This window comes from Taudactylus pleione, unplaced genomic scaffold (genome assembly GCF_031769625.1).
Source record: "Taudactylus pleione unplaced genomic scaffold, aTauple2 ptg000016l, whole genome shotgun sequence".
NCBI classification, from domain to species: Eukaryota; Metazoa; Chordata; class Amphibia; order Anura; family Myobatrachidae; genus Taudactylus; species Taudactylus pleione.
The window spans coordinates 17,343,082-17,363,813 of record NW_028284418.1 but is presented as its reverse complement, the minus strand read 5'-3'; the positions used below and the strand labels follow the sequence as shown (position 1 = coordinate 17,363,813).

The 20,732-nt window shown below is 33.1% G+C and overlaps 11 non-coding genes across 11 annotated transcripts; all 11 read left to right on the top strand.

The window, feature by feature from the left end:
* The first annotated feature begins 21 nt into the window (after positions 1–21).
* Positions 22–103, top strand: TRNAL-UAG (transfer RNA leucine (anticodon UAG)). Its single transcript has one exon. It is a non-coding gene; the product is annotated as a tRNA-Leu (tRNA).
* Positions 104–1,753: 1,650 nt separating this feature from the next.
* Positions 1,754–1,835, top strand: TRNAL-UAG (transfer RNA leucine (anticodon UAG)). The gene has a single exon. It is a non-coding gene; the product is annotated as a tRNA-Leu (tRNA).
* A 1,650-nt stretch (positions 1,836–3,485) lies between these two features.
* On the top strand, positions 3,486–3,567 carry TRNAL-UAG (transfer RNA leucine (anticodon UAG)). Its single transcript has one exon. It is a non-coding gene; the product is annotated as a tRNA-Leu (tRNA).
* A 1,650-nt stretch (positions 3,568–5,217) lies between these two features.
* TRNAL-UAG (transfer RNA leucine (anticodon UAG)) lies at positions 5,218–5,299 on the top strand. The gene has a single exon. It is a non-coding gene; the product is annotated as a tRNA-Leu (tRNA).
* A 1,650-nt stretch (positions 5,300–6,949) lies between these two features.
* TRNAL-UAG (transfer RNA leucine (anticodon UAG)) lies at positions 6,950–7,031 on the top strand. Its single transcript has one exon. It is a non-coding gene; the product is annotated as a tRNA-Leu (tRNA).
* Positions 7,032–8,681: 1,650 nt separating this feature from the next.
* TRNAL-UAG (transfer RNA leucine (anticodon UAG)) lies at positions 8,682–8,763 on the top strand. The gene has a single exon. It is a non-coding gene; the product is annotated as a tRNA-Leu (tRNA).
* Positions 8,764–10,413: 1,650 nt separating this feature from the next.
* On the top strand, positions 10,414–10,495 carry TRNAL-UAG (transfer RNA leucine (anticodon UAG)). The gene has a single exon. It is a non-coding gene; the product is annotated as a tRNA-Leu (tRNA).
* A 3,382-nt stretch (positions 10,496–13,877) lies between these two features.
* Positions 13,878–13,959, top strand: TRNAL-UAG (transfer RNA leucine (anticodon UAG)). Its single transcript has one exon. It is a non-coding gene; the product is annotated as a tRNA-Leu (tRNA).
* Positions 13,960–15,609: 1,650 nt separating this feature from the next.
* On the top strand, positions 15,610–15,691 carry TRNAL-UAG (transfer RNA leucine (anticodon UAG)). Its single transcript has one exon. It is a non-coding gene; the product is annotated as a tRNA-Leu (tRNA).
* Positions 15,692–17,341: 1,650 nt separating this feature from the next.
* On the top strand, positions 17,342–17,423 carry TRNAL-UAG (transfer RNA leucine (anticodon UAG)). The gene has a single exon. It is a non-coding gene; the product is annotated as a tRNA-Leu (tRNA).
* Positions 17,424–19,074: 1,651 nt separating this feature from the next.
* Positions 19,075–19,156, top strand: TRNAL-UAG (transfer RNA leucine (anticodon UAG)). Its single transcript has one exon. It is a non-coding gene; the product is annotated as a tRNA-Leu (tRNA).
* Positions 19,157–20,732: the final 1,576 nt, after the last annotated feature.

Here is a 20,732-nt window from a genome sequence, read left to right as displayed (position 1 = left end):
AAGAACTCCATGTGTGCCAGTGGTAGCATGGCCGAGCGGTTTAAGGCGCTGGATTTAGGCTCCAGTCTCTTCGGAGGCGTGGGTTCAAATCCCACTGCTGCCAATCTTATTTTCCAAAGAATTGATTTTTGATCAGATATTAACCAACTGAAAAAGGTTGGTGATAGTACCCTGCATTAGCCACCAAGTTCCCAACAGTTCATCATAGTTGCAAGAGTCTTCTCAAACCTTTAAAATTATGATATCTGCTAACAATAAAGATATTCAAATTTTAATGTTGCATAAAGTAATTATGTGCCCTATCAGAACTAATATTTTATTACTTCATGCATCTCAATTTCTTTTGTTATTTCAATGAAAATAAACAAAATGCAATTCAATAAAAAATCTGAATTTCTCATCGGATTTATGTTTAATAATGAACTTTCTTTTAACCTTTGCTGACATCTTTTCAATTAATACTTTAAAACAAAAAAACACTTTAATTTTGATGTTCTAGATCTGTGAGCTACCCTAACAACATGCACTTGTGGTAGCATGGCCGAGCAGTCTAAGGTGCTGGATTAAGGCTCTAGTCTCTTTGGAGGCGTGGGTGCAAATCTCACTACTGCCATCTTTATTATACAAAGAGTAGGGCAGTTATTGATGGCAAAGTGATTCTTTTTTTCCATTAGATAGGATATTACCCAGCTGAAGTTGGTTGGTGGAAGATTCCTATAGCTACTCAACAGTTCATCATTGTTACAAGAGACTTCCCAAACGTTTTAAAAATTTTATCTGCTAAGAGTAAAGATGAGCCAAAATTAAGTTGGCATGAAGTAATTAGAAGTAATATCATAACTAATATTTAATTACTGAGTGGTCTTATCATACAATTAGAGATGGAAATGTTGGCAACGTGACTCATTGGTATAAATTGATGGATATATATTCCGATTTCTCTATCTTTCCTATCTTTCTGGATTTTAATCTCACAGCTGTCTATCTTAGGCATTTGAATAGTACTTCAAAGTTATTTGGATACATCAGTTGCACTAAATGAAGGAAATCTGAAGACAAATATAATCATTACTTGTTAAATGTACCTGGCTTCTTTTACATTTTATCTCTGCTTTTCCTGACTTTGGGTAAAGTTTTGAATGACATTCCAGATATGAGAGTTAAAATATTTTAAAGTGTACAGCAGGTTGTAGGATGACAGAGCTATTCAAGCTGCTGGAATCAAATCCCACTGCTGCCATATTTATTCTCCAAGGAGAAGATCCAGTGATATATATCAAAATGTATTCCTAAAGTAGATAAGGTATAAAAGAAGCAAAATTTGGTTGGTGGAAGCACACCATAAGCTGTCACATGCAGTAGCTCAAAACAAGTTATCATGGTTTTAATAGTTTTCTCAAACCTTTTTTAGAACTATCTAAAATGTATTGTTGCTCTCAAAAAGTGGCTTTGAATATCTCTGCGATCTACATTATGCATCTAGCAAGCATCTCAATTTTTGAATATGTCAGTTAAAACAAACAAAAATTAACTGAGAAAATTAAAAAATCAGTTCTCATCAATATTACCAAGTAAAACATGGATGTTTTTACCCTTCATTGAAATCTTGTATTAGCGAATTGTTTATCATTTCATAGACTTTTAACATGACACTTGTTTCCAAGTGTCGCTTTAAAACAAAATTAAACATTTAATTTGAAGCAATCTTAATTATATGAAAGATCTGTGAGATAAGAACTCCATGTGTGCCAGTGGTAGCATGGCCGAGCGGTTTAAGGCGCTGGATTTAGGCTCCAGTCTCTTCGGAGGCGTGGGTTCAAATCCCACTGCTGCCAATCTTATTTTCCAAAGAATTGATTTTTGATCAGATATTAACCAACTGAAAAAGGTTGGTGATAGTACCCTGCATTAGCCACCAAGTTCCCAACAGTTCATCATAGTTGCAAGAGTCTTCTCAAACCTTTAAAATTATGATATCTGCTAACAATAAAGATATTCAAATTTTAATGTTGCATAAAGTAATTATGTGCCCTATCAGAACTAATATTTTATTACTTCATGCATCTCAATTTCTTTTGTTATTTCAATGAAAATAAACAAAATGCAATTCAATAAAAAATCTGAATTTCTCATCGGATTTATGTTTAATAATGAACTTTCTTTTAACCTTTGCTGACATCTTTTCAATTAATACTTTAAAACAAAAAAACACTTTAATTTTGATGTTCTAGATCTGTGAGCTACCCTAACAACATGCACTTGTGGTAGCATGGCCGAGCAGTCTAAGGTGCTGGATTAAGGCTCCAGTCTCTTTGGAGGCGTGGGTGCAAATCTCACTACTGCCATCTTTATTATACAAAGAGTAGGGCAGTTATTGATGGCAAAGTGATTCTTTTTTTCCATTAGATAGGATATTACCCAGCTAAAGTTGGTTGGTGGAAGATTCCTATAGCTACTCAACAGTTCATCATTGTTACAAGAGACTTCCCAAACGTTTTAAAAATGTTATCTGCTAAGAGTAAAGATGAGCCAAAATTAAGTTGGCATGAAGTAATTAGAAGTAATATCATAACTAATATTTAATTACTGAGTGGTCTTATCATACAATTAGAGATGGAAATGTTGGCAACGTGACTCATTGGTATAAATTGATGGATATATATTCCGATTTCTCTATCTTTCCTATCTTTCTGGATTTTAATCTCACAGCTGTCTATCTTAGGCATTTGAATAGTACTTCAAAGTTATTTGGATACATCAGTTGCACTAAATGAAGGAAATCTGAAGACAAATATAATCATTACTTGTTAAATGTACCTGGCTTCTTTTACATTTTATCTCTGCTTTTCCTGACTTTGGGTAAAGTTTTGAATGACATTCCAGATATGAGAGTTAAAATATTTTAAAGTGTACAGCAGGTTGTAGGATGACAGAGCTATTCAAGCTGCTGGAATCAAATCCCACTGCTGCCATATTTATTCTCCAAGGAGAAGATCCAGTGATATATATCAAAATGTATTCCTAAAGTAGATAAGGTATAAAAGAAGCAAAATTTGGTTGGTGGAAGCACACCATAAGCTGTCACATGCAGTAGCTGAAAACAAGTTATCATGGTTTTAATAGTTTTCTCAAACCTTTTTTAGAACTATCTAAAATGTATTGTTGCTCTCAAAAAGTGGCTTTGAATATCTCTGCGATCTACATTATGCATCTAGCAAGCATCTCAATTTTTGAATATGTCAGTTAAAACAAACAAAAAGTAACTGAGAAAAATAAAAAATCAGTTGTCATCAATATTACCAAGTAAAACAAGGATGTTTTTACCTTTCATTGAATTCTTGTATTAGCGTATTGTTTATCATTTCATAGACTTTTAACATGACACTTCTTTCCAAGTGTCACTTTAAAACAAAATTAAACATTTAATTTGCAGCTATCTTAATTATATGAAAGATCTGTGAGATAAGAACTCCATGTGTGCCAGTGGTAGCATGGCCGAGCGGTCTAAGGCACTGGATTTAGGCTCCAGTCTCTTCGGAGGCGTGGGTTCAAATCCCACTGCTGCCAATCTTATTTTCCAAAGAATTGATTTTTGATCAGATATTAACCAACTGAAAAATGTTGGTGATAGTACCCTGCATTAGCCACCAAGTTCCCAACAGTTCATCATAGTTGCAACAGTCTTCTCAAACCTTTAAAATAATGATATCTGCTAACAATAAAGATATTCAAATTTTAATTTTGCATGAAGTAATTATGTGCCCTATCAGAACTAATATTTTATTACTTCATGCATCTCAATTTCTTTTGTTATTTCAATGAAAATAAACAAAATGCAATTCAAAAAAAAATCTGAATTTCACATCGGATTTATGTTTAATAATGAACTTTCTTTTAACCTTTGCTGACATCTTTTCAATTAATACTTTAAAACAAAAAAACCCTTTAATTTTGATGTTCTAGATCTGTGAGCTACCCTAACAACATGCACATGTGGAAGCATGGCCGAGCAGTCTAAGGCGCTGGATTAAGGCTCCAGTCTCTTTGGAGGCGTGGGTGCAAATCTCACTACTGCCATCTTTATTATACAAAGAGTAGGGCAGTTATTGATGGCAAAGTGATTCTTTTTTTCCATTAGATAGGATATTACCCAGCTGAAGTTGGTTGGTGGAAGATTCCTATAGCAACTCAACAGTTCATCATTGTTACAAGAGACTTCCCAAACGTTTTAAAAATGTTATCTGCTAAGAGTAAAGATGAGCCAAAATTAAGTTGGCATGAATTAATTAGAAGTAATATCATAACTAATATTTAATTACTGAGTGGTCTTATCATACAATTAGAGATGGAAATGTTGGCAACGTGACTCATTGGTATAAATTGATGGATTTATATTCCGATTTCTCTATCTTTCCTATCTCTCTGGATTTTAATCTCACAGCTGTCTATTTTAGGCATTTGAATAATACTTCAAAGTTATTTGGATACATCAGTTGCACTAAATGAAGGAAATTTGAAGACAAATATAATCATTACTTGTTAAATGTACCTGGCTTCTTTTGCATTTTATCTCAGCTTTTCCTGACTTTGGGTAAAGTTTTGAATGACATTCCAGATATGAGAGCTAAAATATTTTAAAGTGTTAAGCAGGTTGTAGGATGACAGAGCTATTCAAGCTGCTGGAATCAAATCCCACTGCTGCCATATTTATTCTCCAAGGAGAAGATCCAGTGATATATATCAAAGTGCTTTCCTAAAGTAGATAAGGTATAAAAGAAGTTAAATTTGGTTAATGGAAGCACACCATAAGCTGTCACATGCAGTAGCTCAAAACAAGTTATCATGGTTTTAATTGTTTTCTCAAACCTTTTTTAGAACTATCTAAAATGTATTGTTGCTCACAAAAAGTGGCTTTGAATATCTCTGTGATCTACATTATGCATCTAGCAAGCATCTAAATTTTTGAATATGTCAGTTAAAACAAACAAAAAGTAACTGAGAAAATTAAAAAATCAGTTCTCATCAATATTACCAAGTAAAACATGGATGTTTTTACCTTTCATTGAAATCTTGTATTAGCGAATTGTTTTTAATTTCATAGACTTTTAACATGACTCTTCTTTCCAAGTGTCGCTTTAAAACAAAATTAAACATTTAATTTGCAGCAATCTTAATTATATGAAAGATCTGTGAGATAAGAACTCCATGTGTGCCAGTGGTAGCATGGCCAAGCGGTCTAAGGCGCTGGATTTAGGCTCCAGTCTCTTCGGAGGTGTGGGTTCAAATCCCATTGCTGCCAATCTTATTTTCCAAAGAATTGATTTTTGATCAGATATTAACCAACTGAAAAAGGTTGGTGATAGTACCCTGCATTAGCCACCAAGTTCCCAACAGTTCATCATAGTTGCAACAGTCTATTCAAACCTTTAAAATAATGATATCTGCTAACAATAAAGATATTCAAATTTTAATTTTGCATGAAGTAATTATGTGCCCTATCAGAACTAATATTTTATTACTTCATGCATCTCAATTTCTTTTGTTATTTCAATGAAAATAAACAAAATGCAATTCTATAAAAAATCAGAATTTCTCATCGGATTTATGTTTAATAATGAACTTTCTTTTAACTTTTGCTGACATCTTTTCAATTAATACTTTAAAACAAAAAAACCCTTTTATTTTGATGTTCTAGATCTGTGAGCTACCCTAACAACATGCACATGTGGTAGCATGGCCGAGCAGTCTAAGGCGCTGGATTAAGGCTCCAGTCTCTTTGGAGGTGTGGGTGCAAATCTCAGTACTGCCATCTTTATTATACAAAGAGTAGGGCAGTTATTGATGGCAAAGTGATTCTTTTTTTCCATTAGATAGGATATTACCCAACTGAAGTTGGTTGGTGGAAGATTCCTATAGCTACTCAACAGTTCATCATTGTTACAAGAGACATCCCAAACGTTTTAAAAATGTTATCTGCTAAGAGTAAAGATGAGCCAAAATTAAGTTGGCATGAAGTATTTAGAAGTAATATCATAACTAATATTTATTTACTGAGTGGTCTTATCATACAATTAGAGATGGAAATGTTGGCAACGTGACTCATTGGTATAAATTGATGGATTTATATTCCGATTTCTCTATCTTTCCTATCTTTCTGGATTTTAATCTCACAGCTGTCTCTCTTAGGCATTTGAATAGTACTTTAAAGTTATTTGGATACATCAGTTGCACTAAATGAAGGAAATCTGAAGACAAATATAATCATTACTTGTTAAATGTACCTGGCTTCTTTTACATTTTATCTCAGCTTTTCCTGACTTTGGTTAAAGTTTTGAATGACTTTCCAGATATGAGAGTTAAAATATTTTAAAGTGTACAGCAGGTTGTAGGATGACAGAGCTATTCAAGCTGCTGGAATCAAATCCCACTGCTGCCATATTTATTCTCCAAGGAGAAGATCCAGTGATATATATCAAAGTGTATTCCTAAAGTAGATAAGGTATAAAAGAAGCTAAATTTGGTTGGTGGAAGCACACCATAAGCTGTCACATGCAGTAGCTCAAAACAAGTTATCATGGTTTTAATAGTTTTCTCAAACCTTTTTTAGAACTATCTAAAATGTATAGTTGCTCTCAAAAAGTGGCTTTGAATATCTCTGTGATCTACATTATGCATCTAGCAAGCATCTCAATTTTTGAATATGTCAGTTAAAACAAACAAAAAGTAACTGAGAAAATTAAAAAATCAGTTCTCATCAATATTACCAAGTAAAACATGGATGTTTTTACCTTTCATTGAAATCTTGTATTAGCGAATTGTTTTTAATTTCATAGACTTTTAACATGACTCTTCTTTCCAAGTGTCGCTTTAAAACAAAATTAAACATTTAATTTGCAGCAATCTTAATTATATGAAAGATCTGTGAGATAAGAACTCCATGTGTGCCAGTGGTAGCATGGCCAAGCGGTCTAAGGCGCTGGATTTAGGCTCCAGTCTCTTCGGAGGCGTGGGTTCAAATCCCATTGCTGCCAATCTTATTTTCCAAAGAATTGATTTTTGATCAGATATTAACCAACTGAAAAAGGTTGGTGATAGTACCCTGCATTAGCCACCAAGTTCCCAACAGTTCATCATAGTTGCAACAGTCTATTCAAACCTTTAAAATAATGATATCTGCTAACAATAAAGATATTCAAATTTTAATTTTGCATGAAGTAATTATGTGCCCTATCAGAACTAATATTTTATTACTTCATGCATCTCAATTTCTTTTGTTATTTCAATGAAAATAAACAAAATGCAATTCTATAAAAAATCTGAATTTCTCATCGGATTTATGTTTAATAATGAACTTTCTTTTAACTTTTGCTGACATCTTTTCAATTAATACTTTAAAACAAAAAAACCCTTTTATTTTGATGTTCTAGATCTGTGAGCTACCCTAACAACATGCACATGTGGTAGCATGGCCGAGCAGTCTAAGGCGCTGGATTAAGGCTCCAGTCTCTTTGGAGGTGTGGGTGCAAATCTCAGTACTGCCATCTTTATTATACAAAGAGTAGGGCAGTTATTGATGGCAAAGTGATTCTTTTTTTCCATTAGATAGGATATTACCCAACTGAAGTTGGTTGGTGGAAGATTCCTATAGCTACTCAACAGTTCATCATTGTTACAAGAGACATCCCAAACGTTTTAAAAATGTTATCTGCTAAGAGTAAAGATGAGCCAAAATTAAGTTGGCATGAAGTAATTAGAAGTAATATCATAACTAATATTTATTTACTGAGTGGTCTTATCATACAATTAGAGATGGAAATGTTGGCAACGTGACTCATTGGTATAAATTGATGGATTTATATTCCGATTTCTCTATCTTTCCTATCTTTCTGGATTTTAATCTCACAGCTGTCTCTCTTAGGCATTTGAATAGTACTTTAAAGTTATTTGGATACATCAGTTGCACTAAATGAAGGAAATCTGAAGACAAATATAATCATTACTTGTTAAATGTACCTGGCTTCTTTTACATTTTATCTCAGCTTTTCCTGACTTTGGTTAAAGTTTTGAATGACTTTCCAGATATGAGAGTTAAAATATTTTAAAGTGTACAGCAGGTTGTAGGATGACAGAGCTATTCAAGCTGCTGGAATCAAATCCCACTGCTGCCATATTTATTCTCCAAGGAGAAGATCCAGTGATATATATCAAAGTGTATTCCTAAAGTAGATAAGGTATAAAAGAAGCTAAATTTGGTTGGTGGAAGCACACCATAAGCTGTCACATGCAGTAGCTCAAAACAAGTTATCATGGTTTTAATAGTTTTCTCAAACCTTTTTTAGAACTATCTAAAATGTATAGTTGCTCTCAAAAAGTGGCTTTGAATATCTCTGCGATCTACATTATGCATCTAGCAAGCATCTCAATTTTTGAATATGTCAGTTAAAACAAACAAAAATTAACTGAGAAAATTAAAAAATCAGTTCTCATCAATATTACCAAGTAAAACATGGATGTTTTTACCCTTCATTGAAATCTTGTATTAGCGAATTGTTTATCATTTCATAGACTTTTAACATGACACTTCTTTCCAAGTGTCGCTTTAAAACAAAATTAAACATTTAATTTGAAGCAATCTTAATTATATGAAAGATCTGTGAGATAAGAACTCCATGTGTGACCGTGGTAGCACGGCCGAGCGGATTAAGGCGCTGGATTTAGGCTCCAGTCTCTTCGGAGGCGTGGGTTCAAATCCCACTGCTGCCAATCTTATTTTCCAAAGAATTGATTTTTGATCAGATATTAACCAACTGAAAAAGGTTGGTGATAGTACCCTGCATTAGCCACCAAGTTCCCAACAGTTCATCATAGTTGCAACAGTTTATTCAAACCTTTAAAATAATGATATCTGCTAACAATAAAGATATTCAAATTTTAATTTTGCATGAAGTAATTATGTGCCCTATCAGAACTAATATTTTATTACTTCATGCATCTCAATTTCTTTTGTTATTTCAATGAAAATAAACAAAATGCAATTCTATAAAAAATCTGAATTTCTCATCGGATTTATGTTTAATAATGAACTTTCTTTTAACTTTTGCTGACATCTTTTCAATTAATACTTTAAAACAAAAAAACCCTTTTATTTTGATGTTCTAGATCTGTGAGCTACCCTAACAACATGCACATGTGGTAGCATGGCCGAGCAGTCTAAGGCGCTGGATTAAGGCTCCAGTCTCTTTGGAGGTGTGGGTGCAAATCTCAGTACTGCCATCTTTATTATACAAAGAGTAGGGCAGTTATTGATGGCAAAGTGATTCTTTTTTTCCATTAGATAGGATATTACCCAACTGAAGTTGGTTGGTGGAAGATTCCTATAGCTACTCAACAGTTCATCATTGTTACAAGAGACTTCCCAAACGTTTTAAAAATGTTATCTGCTAAGAGTAAAGATGAGCCAAAATTAAGTTGGCATGAAGTAATTAGAAGTAATATCATAACTAATATTTATTTACTGAGTGGTCTTATCATACAATTAGAGATGGAAATGTTGGCAACGTGACTCATTGGTATAAATTGATGGATTTATATTCCGATTTCTCTATCTTTCCTATCTTTCTGGATTTTAATCTCACAGCTGTCTCTCTTAGGCATTTGAATAGTACTTCAAAGTTATTTGGATACATCAGTTGCACTAAATGAAGGAAATCTGAAGACAAATATAATCATTACTTGTTAAATGTACCTGGCTTCTTTTACATTTTATCTCAGCTTTTCCTGACTTTGGTTAAAGTTTTGAATGACTTTCCAGATATGAGAGTTAAAATATTTTAAAGTGTACAGCAGGTTGTAGGATGACAGAGCTATTCAAGCTGCTGGAATCAAATCCCACTGCTGCCATATTTATTCTCCAAGGAGAAGATCCAGTGATATATATCAAAGTGTATTCCTAAAGTAGATAAGGTATAAAAGAAGCTAAATTTGGTTGGTGGAAGCACACCATAAGCTGTCACATGCAGTAGCTCAAAACAAGTTATCATGGTTTTAATAGTTTTCTCAAACCTTTTTTAGAACTATCTAAAATGTATTGTTGCTCTCAAAAAGTGGCTTTGAATATCTCTGCGATCTACATTATGCATCTAGCAAGCATCTCAATTTTTGAATATGTCAGTTAAAACAAACAAAAATTAACTGAGAAAATTAAAAAATCAGTTCTCATCAATATTACCAAGTAAAACATGGATGTTTTTACCCTTCATTGAAATCTTGTATTAGCGAATTGTTTATCATTTCATAGACTTTTAACATGACACTTCTTTCCAAGTGTCGCTTTAAAACAAAATTAAACATTTAATTTGAAGCAATCTTAATTATATGAAAGATCTGTGAGATAAGAACTCCATGTGTGCCAGTGGTAGCATGGCCGAGCGGTTTAAGGCGCTGGATTTAGGCTCCAGTCTCTTCGGAGGCGTGGGTTCAAATCCCACTGCTGCCAATCTTATTTTCCAAAGAATTGATTTTTGATCAGATATTAACCAACTGAAAAAGGTTGGTGATAGTACCCTGCATTAGCCACCAAGTTCCCAACAGTTCATCATAGTTGCAACAGTTTATTCAAACCTTTAAAATAATGATATCTGCTAACAATAAAGATATTCAAATTTTAATTTTGCATGAAGTAATTATGTGCCCTATCAGAACTAATATTTTATTACTTCATGCATCTCAATTTCTTTTGTTATTTCAATGAAAATAAACAAAATGCAATTCTATAAAAAATCTGAATTTCTCATCAGATTTATGTTTAATAATGAACTTTCTTTTAACTTTTGCTGACATCTTTTCAATTAATACTTTAAAACAAAAAAACCCTTTTATTTTGATGTTCTAGATCTGTGAGCTACCCTAACAACATGCACATGTGGTAGCATGGCCGAGCAGTCTAAGGCGCTGGATTAAGGCTCCAGTCTCTTTGGAGGTGTGGGTGCAAATCTCAGTACTGCCATCTTTATTATACAAAGAGTAGGGCAGTTATTGATGGCAAAGTGATTCTTTTTTTCCATTAGATAGGATATTACCCAACTGAAGTTGGTTGGTGGAAGATTCCTATAGCTACTCAACAGTTCATCATTGTTACAAGAGACTTCCCAAACGTTTTAAAAATGTTATCTGCTAAGAGTAAAGATGAGCCAAAATTAAGTTGGCATGAAGTAATTAGAAGTAATATCATAACTAATATTTATTTACTGAGTGGTCTTATCATACAATTAGAGATGGAAATGTTGGCAACGTGACTCATTGGTATAAATTGATGGATTTATATTCTGATTTCTCTATCTTTCCTATCTTTCTGGATTTTAATCTCACAGCTGTCTATCTTAGGCATTTGAATAGTACTTCAAAGTTATTTGGATACATCAGTTGCACTAAATGAAGGAAATCTGAAGACAAATATAATCATTACTTGCTAAATGTACCTGGCTTCTTTTACATTTTATCTCAGCTTTTCCTGACTTTGGGTAAAGTTTTGAATGACATTCCAGATATGAGAGTTAAAATATTTTAAAGTGTACAGCAGGTTGTAGGATGACAGAGCTATTCAAGCTGCTGGAATCAAATCCCACTGCTGCCATATTTATTCTCCAAGGAGAAGATCCAGTGATATATATCAAAGTGTATTCCTAAAGTAGATAAGGTATAAAAGAAGCTAAATTTGGTTGGTGGAAGCACACCATAAGCTGTCACATGAAGTAACTCAAAACAAGTTATCATGGTTTTAATAGTTTTCTCAAACCTTTTTTAGAACTATCTAAATTGTATTGTTGCTCTCAAAAAGTGGTTTTGAATATCTCTGCGATCTACATTATGCATCTAGCAAGCATCTCAATTTTTGAATATGTCAGTGAAAACAAACAAAAAGTAACTGAGAAAATTAAAAAATCAGTTCTCATCAATATTACCAAGTAAAACAAGGATGTTTTTACCTTTCCTTGAATTCTTGTATTAGCATATTGTTTATCATTTCATAGACTTTTAACATGACACTTCTTTCCAAGTGTCGCTTTAAAGCAAAATTAAACATTTAATTTGCAGCAATCTTAATTAAATGAAAGATCTGTGAGTTAAGAACTCCATGTGTGCCAGTGTTAGCATGGCTGAGCAGTCTAAGGCGCTGGATGTAGGCTCCAGTCTCTTCGGAGGTGTGGGTTCAAATCCCACTGCTGCCAATCTTATTTTCCAAAGAATTGATTTTTGATCAGATATTAACCAACTGAAAAAGGTTGGTGATAGTACCCTGCATTAGCCACCAAGTTCCCAACAGTTCATCATAGTTGCAACAGTCTTCTCAAACCTTTAAAATAATGATATCTGCTAACAATAAAGATATTCAAATTTTAATGTTGCATAAAGTAATTATGTGCCCTATCAGAACTAATATTTTATTACTTCATGCATCTCAATTTCTTTTGTTATTTCAATGAAAATAAACAAAATGCAATTCAAAAAAAAATCTGAATTTCACATCGGATTTATGTTTAATAATGAACTTTCTTTTAACCTTTGCTGACATCTTTTCAATTAATTCTTTAAAACAAAAAAACCCTTTCATTTTGATGTTCTAGATCTGTGAGCTACCCTAACAACATGCACATGTGGTAGCATGGCCGAGCAGTCTAAGGCGCTGGATTAAGGCTCCAGTCTCTTTGGAGGTGTGGGTGCAAATCTCAGTACTGCCATCTTTATTATACAAAGAGTAGGGCAGTTATTGATGGCAAAGTGATTCTTTTTTTCCATTAGATAGGATATTACCCAACTGAAGTTGGTTGGTGGAAGATTCCTATAGCTACTCAACAGTTCATCATTGTTACAAGATACTTCCCAAACATTTTAAAAATGTTATCTGCTAAGAGTAAAGATGAGCCAAAATTAAGTTGGCATGAAGTAATTAAAAGTAATATCATAACTAATATTTATTTACTGAGTGGTCTTATCATACAATTAGAGATGGAAATGTTGGCAACGTGACTCATTGGTATAAATTGATGGATTTATATTCCGATTTCTCTATCTTTCCTATCTTTCTGGATTTTAATCTCACAGCTGTCTATCTTAGGCATTTGAATAGTACTTCAAAGTTATTTGGATACATCAGTTGCACTAAATGAAGGAAATCTGAAGACAAATATAATCATTACTTGTTAAATGAACCTGGCTTCTTTTACATTTTATCTCAGCTTTTCCTGACTTTGGGTAAAGTTTTGAATGACATTCCAGATATGAGAGTTAAAATATTTTAAAGTGTACAGCAGGTTGTAGGATGACAGAGCTATTCAAGCTGCTGGAATCAAATCCCACTGCTGCCATATTTATTCTCCAAGGAGAAGATCCAGTGATATATATCAAAGTGTATTCCTAAAGTAGATAAGGTATAAAAGAAGCTAAATTTGGTTGGTGGAAGCACACCATAAGCTGTCACATGCAGTAACTCAAAACAAGTTATCATGGTTTTAATAGTTTTCTCAAACCTTTTTTAGAACTATCTAAATTGTATTGTTGCTCTCAAAAAGTGGCTTTGAATATCTCTGCGATCTACATTATGCATCTAGCAAGCATCTCAATTTTTGAATATGTCAGTTAAAACAAACAAAAAGTAACTGAGAAAATTAAAAAATCAGTTGTCATCAATATTACCAAGTAAAACAAGGATGTTTTTACCTTTCATTGAATTCTTGTATTAGCGTATTGTTTATCATTTCATAGACTTTTAACATGACACTTGTTTCCAAGTGTCGCTTTAAAACAAAATTAAACATTTAATTTGCAGCAATCTTAATTAAATGAAAGATCTGTGAGATAAGAACTCCATGTGTGCCAGTGGTAGCATGGCCGAGCGGTCTAAGGCGCTGGATGTAGGCTCCAGTCTCTTCGGGGGTGTGGGTTCAAATCCCACTGCTGCCAATCTTATTTTCCAAAGAATTGATTTTTGATCAGATATTAACCAACTGAAAAAGGTTGGTGATAGTACCCTGCATTAGCCACCAAGTTCCCAACAGTTCATCATATTTGCAAGAGTCTTCTCAAACCTTTAAAATTATGATATCTGCTAACAATAAAGATATTCAAATTTTAATGTTGCATAAAGTAATTATGTGCCCTATCAGAACTAATATTTTATTACTTCATGCATCTCAATTTCTTTTGTTATTTCAATGAAAATAAACAAAATGCAATTCAATAAAAAATCTGAATTTCTCATCGGATTTATGTTTAATAATGAACTTTCTTTTAACCTTTGCTGACATCTTTTCAATTAATACTTTAAAACAAAAAAACACTTTAATTTTGATGTTCTAGATCTGTGAGCTACCCTAACAACATGCACTTGTGGTAGCATGGCCGAGCAGTCTAAGGTGCTGGATTAAGGCTCCAGTCTCTTTGGAGGCGTGGGTGCAAATCTCACTACTGCCATCTTTATTATACAAAGAGTAGGGCAGTTATTGATGGCAAAGTGATTCTTTTTTTCCATTAGATAGGATATTACCCAGCTGAAGTTGGTTGGTGGAAGATTCCTATAGCTACTCAACAGTTCATCATTGTTACAAGAGACTTCCCAAACGTTTTAAAAATGTTATCTGCTAAGAGTAAAGATGAGCCAAAATTAAGTTGGCATGAAGTAATTAGAAGTAATATCATAACTAATATTTAATTACTGAGTGGTCTTATCATACAATTAGAGATGGAAATGTTGGCAACGTGACTCATTGGTATAAATTGATGGATTTATATTCCGATTTCTCTATCTTTCCTATCTTTCTGGATTTTAATCTCACAGCTGTCTATCTTAGGCATTTGAATAGTACTTCAAAGTTATTTGGATACATCAGTTGCACTAAATGAAGGAAATCTGAAGACAAATATAATCATTACTTGTTAAATGTACCTGGCTTCTTTTACATTTTATCTCTGCTTTTCCTGACTTTGGGTAAAGTTTTGAATGACATTCCAGATATGAGAGTTAAAATATTTTAAAGTGTACAGCAGGTTGTAGGATGACAGAGCTATTCAAGCTGCTGGAATCAAATCCCACTGCTGCCATATTTATTCTCCAAGGAGAAGATCCAGTGATATATATCAAAATGTATTCCTAAAGTAGATAAGGTATAAAAGAAGCAAAATTTGGTTGGTGGAAGCACACCATAAGCTGTCACATGCAGTAGCTCAAAACAAGTTATCATGGTTTTAATAGTTTTCTCAAACCTTTTTTAGAACTATCTAAAATGTATTGTTGCTCTCAAAAAGTGGCTTTGAATATCTCTGCGATCTACATTATGCATCTAGCAAGCATCTCAATTTTTGAATATGTCAGTTAAAACAAACAAAAAGTAACTGAGAAAATTAAAAAATCAGTTGTCATCAATATTACCAAGTAAAACAAGGATGTTTTTACCTTTCATTGAATTCTTGTATTAGCGTATTGTTTATCATTTCATAGACTTTTAACATGACACTTCTTTCCAAGTGTCACTTTAAAACAAAATTAAACATTTAATTTGCAGCTATCTTAATTATATGAAAGATCTGTGAGATAAGAACTCCATGTGTGCCAGTGGTAGCATGGCCGAGCGGTCTAAGGCGCTGGATTTAGGCTCCAGTCTCTTCGGAGGCGTGGGTTCAAATCCCACTGCTGCCAATCTTATTTTCCAAAGAATTGATTTTTGATCAGATATTAACCAACTGAAAAAGGTTGGTGATAGTACCCTCCATTAGCCACCAAGTTCCCAACAGTTCATCATAGTTGCAACAGTCTTCTCAAACCTTTAAAATAATGATATCTGCTAACAATAAAGATATTCAAATTTTAATTTTGCATGAAGTAATTATGTGCCCTATCAGAACTAATATTTTATTACTTCATGCATCTCAATTTCTTTTGTTATTTCAATGAAAATAAACAAAATGCAATTCAAAAAAAAATCTGAATTTCACATCGGATTTATGTTTAATAATGAACTTTCTTTTAACCTTTGCTGACATCTTTTCTATTAATACTTTAAAACAAAAAAACCCTTTAATTTTGATGTTCTAGATCTTTGAGCTACCCTAACAACATGCACATGTGGAAGCATGGCCGAGCAGTCTAAGGCGCTGGATTAAGGCTCCAGTCTCTTTGGAGGCGTGGGTGCAAATCTCACTACTGCCATCTTTATTATACAAAGAGTAGGGCAGTTATTGATGGCAAAGTGATTCTTTTTTTCCATTAGATAGGATATTACCCAGCTGAAGTTGGTTGGTGGAAGATTCCTATAGCAACTCAACAGTTCATCATTGTTACAAGAGACATCCCAAACGTTTTAAAAATGTTATCTGCTAAGAGTAAAGATGAGCCAAAATTAAGTTGGCATGAATTAATTAGAAGTAATATCATAACTAATATTTAATTACTGAGTGGTCTTATCATACAATTAGAGATGGAAATGTTGGCAACGTGACTCATTGGTATAAATTGATGGATTTATATTCCGATTTCTCTATCTTTCCTATCTCTCTGGATTTTAATCTCACAGCTGTCTATTTTAGGCATTTGAATAATACTTAAAAGTTATTTGGATACATCAGTTGCACTAAATGAAGGAAATTTGAAGACAAATATAATCATTACTTGTTAAATGTACCTGGCTTCTTTTGCATTTTATCTCAGCTTTTCCTGACTTTGGGTAAAGTTTTGAATGACATTCCAGATATGAGAGCTAAAATATTTTAAAGTGTTAAGCAGGTTGTAGGATGACAGAGCTATTCAAGCTGCTGGAATCAAATCCCACTGCTGCCATATTTATTCTCCAAGGAGAAGATCCAGTGATATATATCAAAGTGCTTTCCTAAAGTAGATAAGGTATAAAATAAGTTAAATTTGGTTAATGGAAGCACACCATAAGCTGTCACATGCAGTAGCTCAAAACAAGTTATCATGGTTTTAATAGTTTTCTCAAACCTTTTTTAGAACTATCTAAAATGTATTGTTGCTCACAAAAAGTGGCTTTGAATATCTCTGAGATCTACATTATGCATCTAGCAAGCATCTAAATTTTTGAATATGTCAGTTAAAACAAACAAAAAGTAACTGAGAAAATTAAAAAATCAGTTCTCATCAATATTACCAAGTAAAACATGGATGTTTTTACCTTTCATTGAAATCTTGTATTAGCGAATTGTTTTTAATTTCATAGACTTTTAACATGACTCTTCTTTCCAAGTGTCGCTTTAAAACAAAATTAAACATTTAATTTGCAGCAATCTTAATTATATGAAAGATCTGTGAGATAAGAACTCCATGTGTGCCAGTGGTAGCATGGCCAAGCGGTCTAAGGTGCTGGATTTAGGCTCCAGTCTCTTCGGAGGCGTGGGTTCAAATCCCATTGCTGCCAATCTTATTTTCCAAAGAATTGATTTTTGATCAGATATTAACCAACTGAAAAAGGTTGGTGATAGTACCCTGCATTAGCCACCAAGTTCCTAACAGTTCATCATAGTTGCAACAGTCTATTCAAACCTTTAAAATAATGATATCTGCTAACAATAAAGATATTCAAATTTTAATTTTGCATGAAGTAATTATGTGCCCTATCAGAACTAATATTTTATTACTTCATGCATCTCAATTTCTTTTGTTATTTCAATGAAAATAAACAAAATGCAATTCTATAAAAAATCTGAATTTCTCATCGGATTTATGTTTAATAATGAACTTTCTTTTAACTTTTGCTGACATCTTTTCAATTAATACTTTAAAACAAAAAAACCCTTTTATTTTGATGTTCTAGATCTGTGAGCTACCCTAACAACATGCACATGTGGAAGCATGGCCGAGCAGTCTAAGGCGCTGGATTAAGGCTCCAGTCTCTTTGGAGGCGTGGGTGCAAATCTCACTACTGCCATCTTTATTATACAAAGAGTAGGGCAGTTATTGATGGCAAAGTGATTCTTTTTTTCCATTAGATAGGATATTACCCAGCTGAAGTTGGTTGGTGGAAGATTCCTATAGCAACTCAACAGTTCATCATTGTTACAAGAGACTTCCCAAACGTTTTAAAAATGTTATCTGCTAAGAGTAAAGATGAGCCAAAATTAAGTTGGCATGAATTAATTAGAAGTAATATCATAACTAATATTTAATTACTGAGTGGTCTTATCATACAATTAGAGATGGAAATGTTGGCAACGTGACTCATTGGTATAAATTGATGGATTTATATTCCGATTTCTCTATCTTTCCTATCTCTCTGGATTTTAATCTCACAGCTGTCTATTTTAGGCATTTGAATAATACTTAAAAGTTATTTGGATACATCAGTTGCACTAAATGAAGGAAATTTGAAGACAAATATAATCATTACTTGTTAAATGTACCTGGCTTCTTTTGCATTTTATCTCAGCTTTTCCTGACTTTGGGTAAAGTTTTGAATGACATTCCAGATATGAGAGCTAAAATATTTTAAAGTGTTAAGCAGGTTGTAGGATGACAGAGCTATTCAAGCTGCTGGAATCAAATCCCACTGCTGCCATATTTATTCTCCAAGGAGAAGATCCAGTGATATATATCAAATGAGCTTTCCTAAAGTAGATAAGGTATAAAAGAAGTTAAATTTGGTTAATGGAAGCACACCATAAGCTGTCACATGCAGTAGCTCAAAACAAGTTATCATGGTTTTAATAGTTTTCTCAAACCTTTTTTAGAACTATCTAAAATGTATTGTTGCTCACAAAAAGTGGCATTGAATATCTCTGTGATCTACATCATGCATCTAGCAAGCATCTAAATTTTTGAATATGTCAGTTAAAACAAACAAAAAGTAACTGAGAAAATTAAAAAATCAGTTCTCATCAATATTACCAAGTAAAACATGGATGTTTTTACCTTTCATTGAAATCTTGTATTAGCGAATTGTTTTTAATTTCATAAACTTTTAACATGACTCTTCTTTCCAAGTGTCGCTTTAAAACAAAATTAAACATTTAATTTGCAGCAATCTTAATTATATGAAAGATCTGTGAGATAAGAACTCCATGTGTGCCAGTGGTAGCATGGCCAAGCGGTCTAAGGCGCTGGATTTAGGCTCCAGTCTCTTCGGAGGCGTGGGTTCAAATCCCATTGCTGCCAATTTTATTTTCCAAAGAATTGATTTTTGATCAGATATTAACCAACTGAAAAAGGTTGGTGATAGTACCCTGCATTAGCCACCAAGTTCCTAACAGTTCATCATAGTTGCAACAGTCTATTCAAACCTTTAAAATAATGATATCTGCTAACAATAAAGATATTCAAATTTTAATTTTGCATGAAGTAATTATGTGCCCTATCAGAACTAATATTTTATTACTTCATGCATCTCAATTTCTTTTGTTATTTCAATGAAAATAAACAAAATGCAATTCTATAAAAAATCTGAATTTCTCATCGGATTTATGTTTAATAATGAACTTTCTTTTAACTTTTGCTGACATCTTTTCAATTAATACTTTAAAACAAAAAAACCCTTTTATTTTGATGTTCTAGATCTGTGAGCTACCCTAACAACATGCACATGTGGTAGCATGGCCGAGCAGTCTAAGGCGCTGGATTAAGGCTCCAGTCTCTTTGGAGGTGTGGGTGCAAATCTCAGTACTGCCATCTTTATTATACAAAGAGTAGGGCAGTTATTGATGGCAAAGTGATTCTTTTTTTCCATTAGATAGGAAATTACCCAACTGAAGTTGGTTGGTGGAAGATTCCTATAGCTACTCAACAGTTCATCATTGTTACAAGAGACTTCCCAAACGTTTTAAAAATGTTATCTGCTAAGAGTAAAGATGAGCCAAAATTAAGTTGGCATGAAGTAATTAGAAGTAATATCATAACTAATATTTATTTACTGAGTGGTCTTATCATACAATTAGAGATGGAAATGTTGGCAACGTGACTCATTGGTATAAATTGATGGATTTATATTCCGATTTCTCTATCTTTCCTATCTTTCTGGATTTTAATCTCAAAGCTGTCTATCTTAGGCATTTGAATAGTACTTCAAAGTTATTTGGATACATCAGTTGCACTAAATGAAGGAAATTTGAAGACAAATATAATCATTACTTGTTAAATGTACCTGGCTTCTTTTGCATTTTATCTCAGCTTTTCCTGACTTTGGGTAAAGTTTTGAATGACATTCCAGATATGAGAGCTAAAATATTTTAAAGTGTTAAGCAGGTTGTAGGATGACAGAGCTATTCAAGCTGCTGGAATCAAATCCCACTGCTGCCATATTTATTCTCCAAGGAGAAGATCCAGTGATATATATCAAAGTGCTTTCCTAAAGTAGATAAGGTATAAAAGAAGTTAAATTTGGTTAATGGAAGCACACTATAAGCTGTCACATGCAGTAGCTCAAAACAAGTTATCATGGTTTTAATAGTTTTCTCAAACCTTTTTTAGAACTATCTAAAATGTATTGTTGCTCACAAAAAGTGGCTTTGAATATCTCTGTGATCTACATTATGCATCTAGCAAGCATCTAAATTTTTGAATATGTCAGTTAAAACAAACAAAAAGTAACTGAGAAAATTAAAAAATCAGTTCTCATCAATATTACCAAGTAAAACATGGATGTTTTTACCTTTCATTGAAATCTTGTATTAGCGAATTGTTTATCATTTCATAGACTTTAACATGACACTTCTTTCCAAGTGTCGCTTTAAAACAA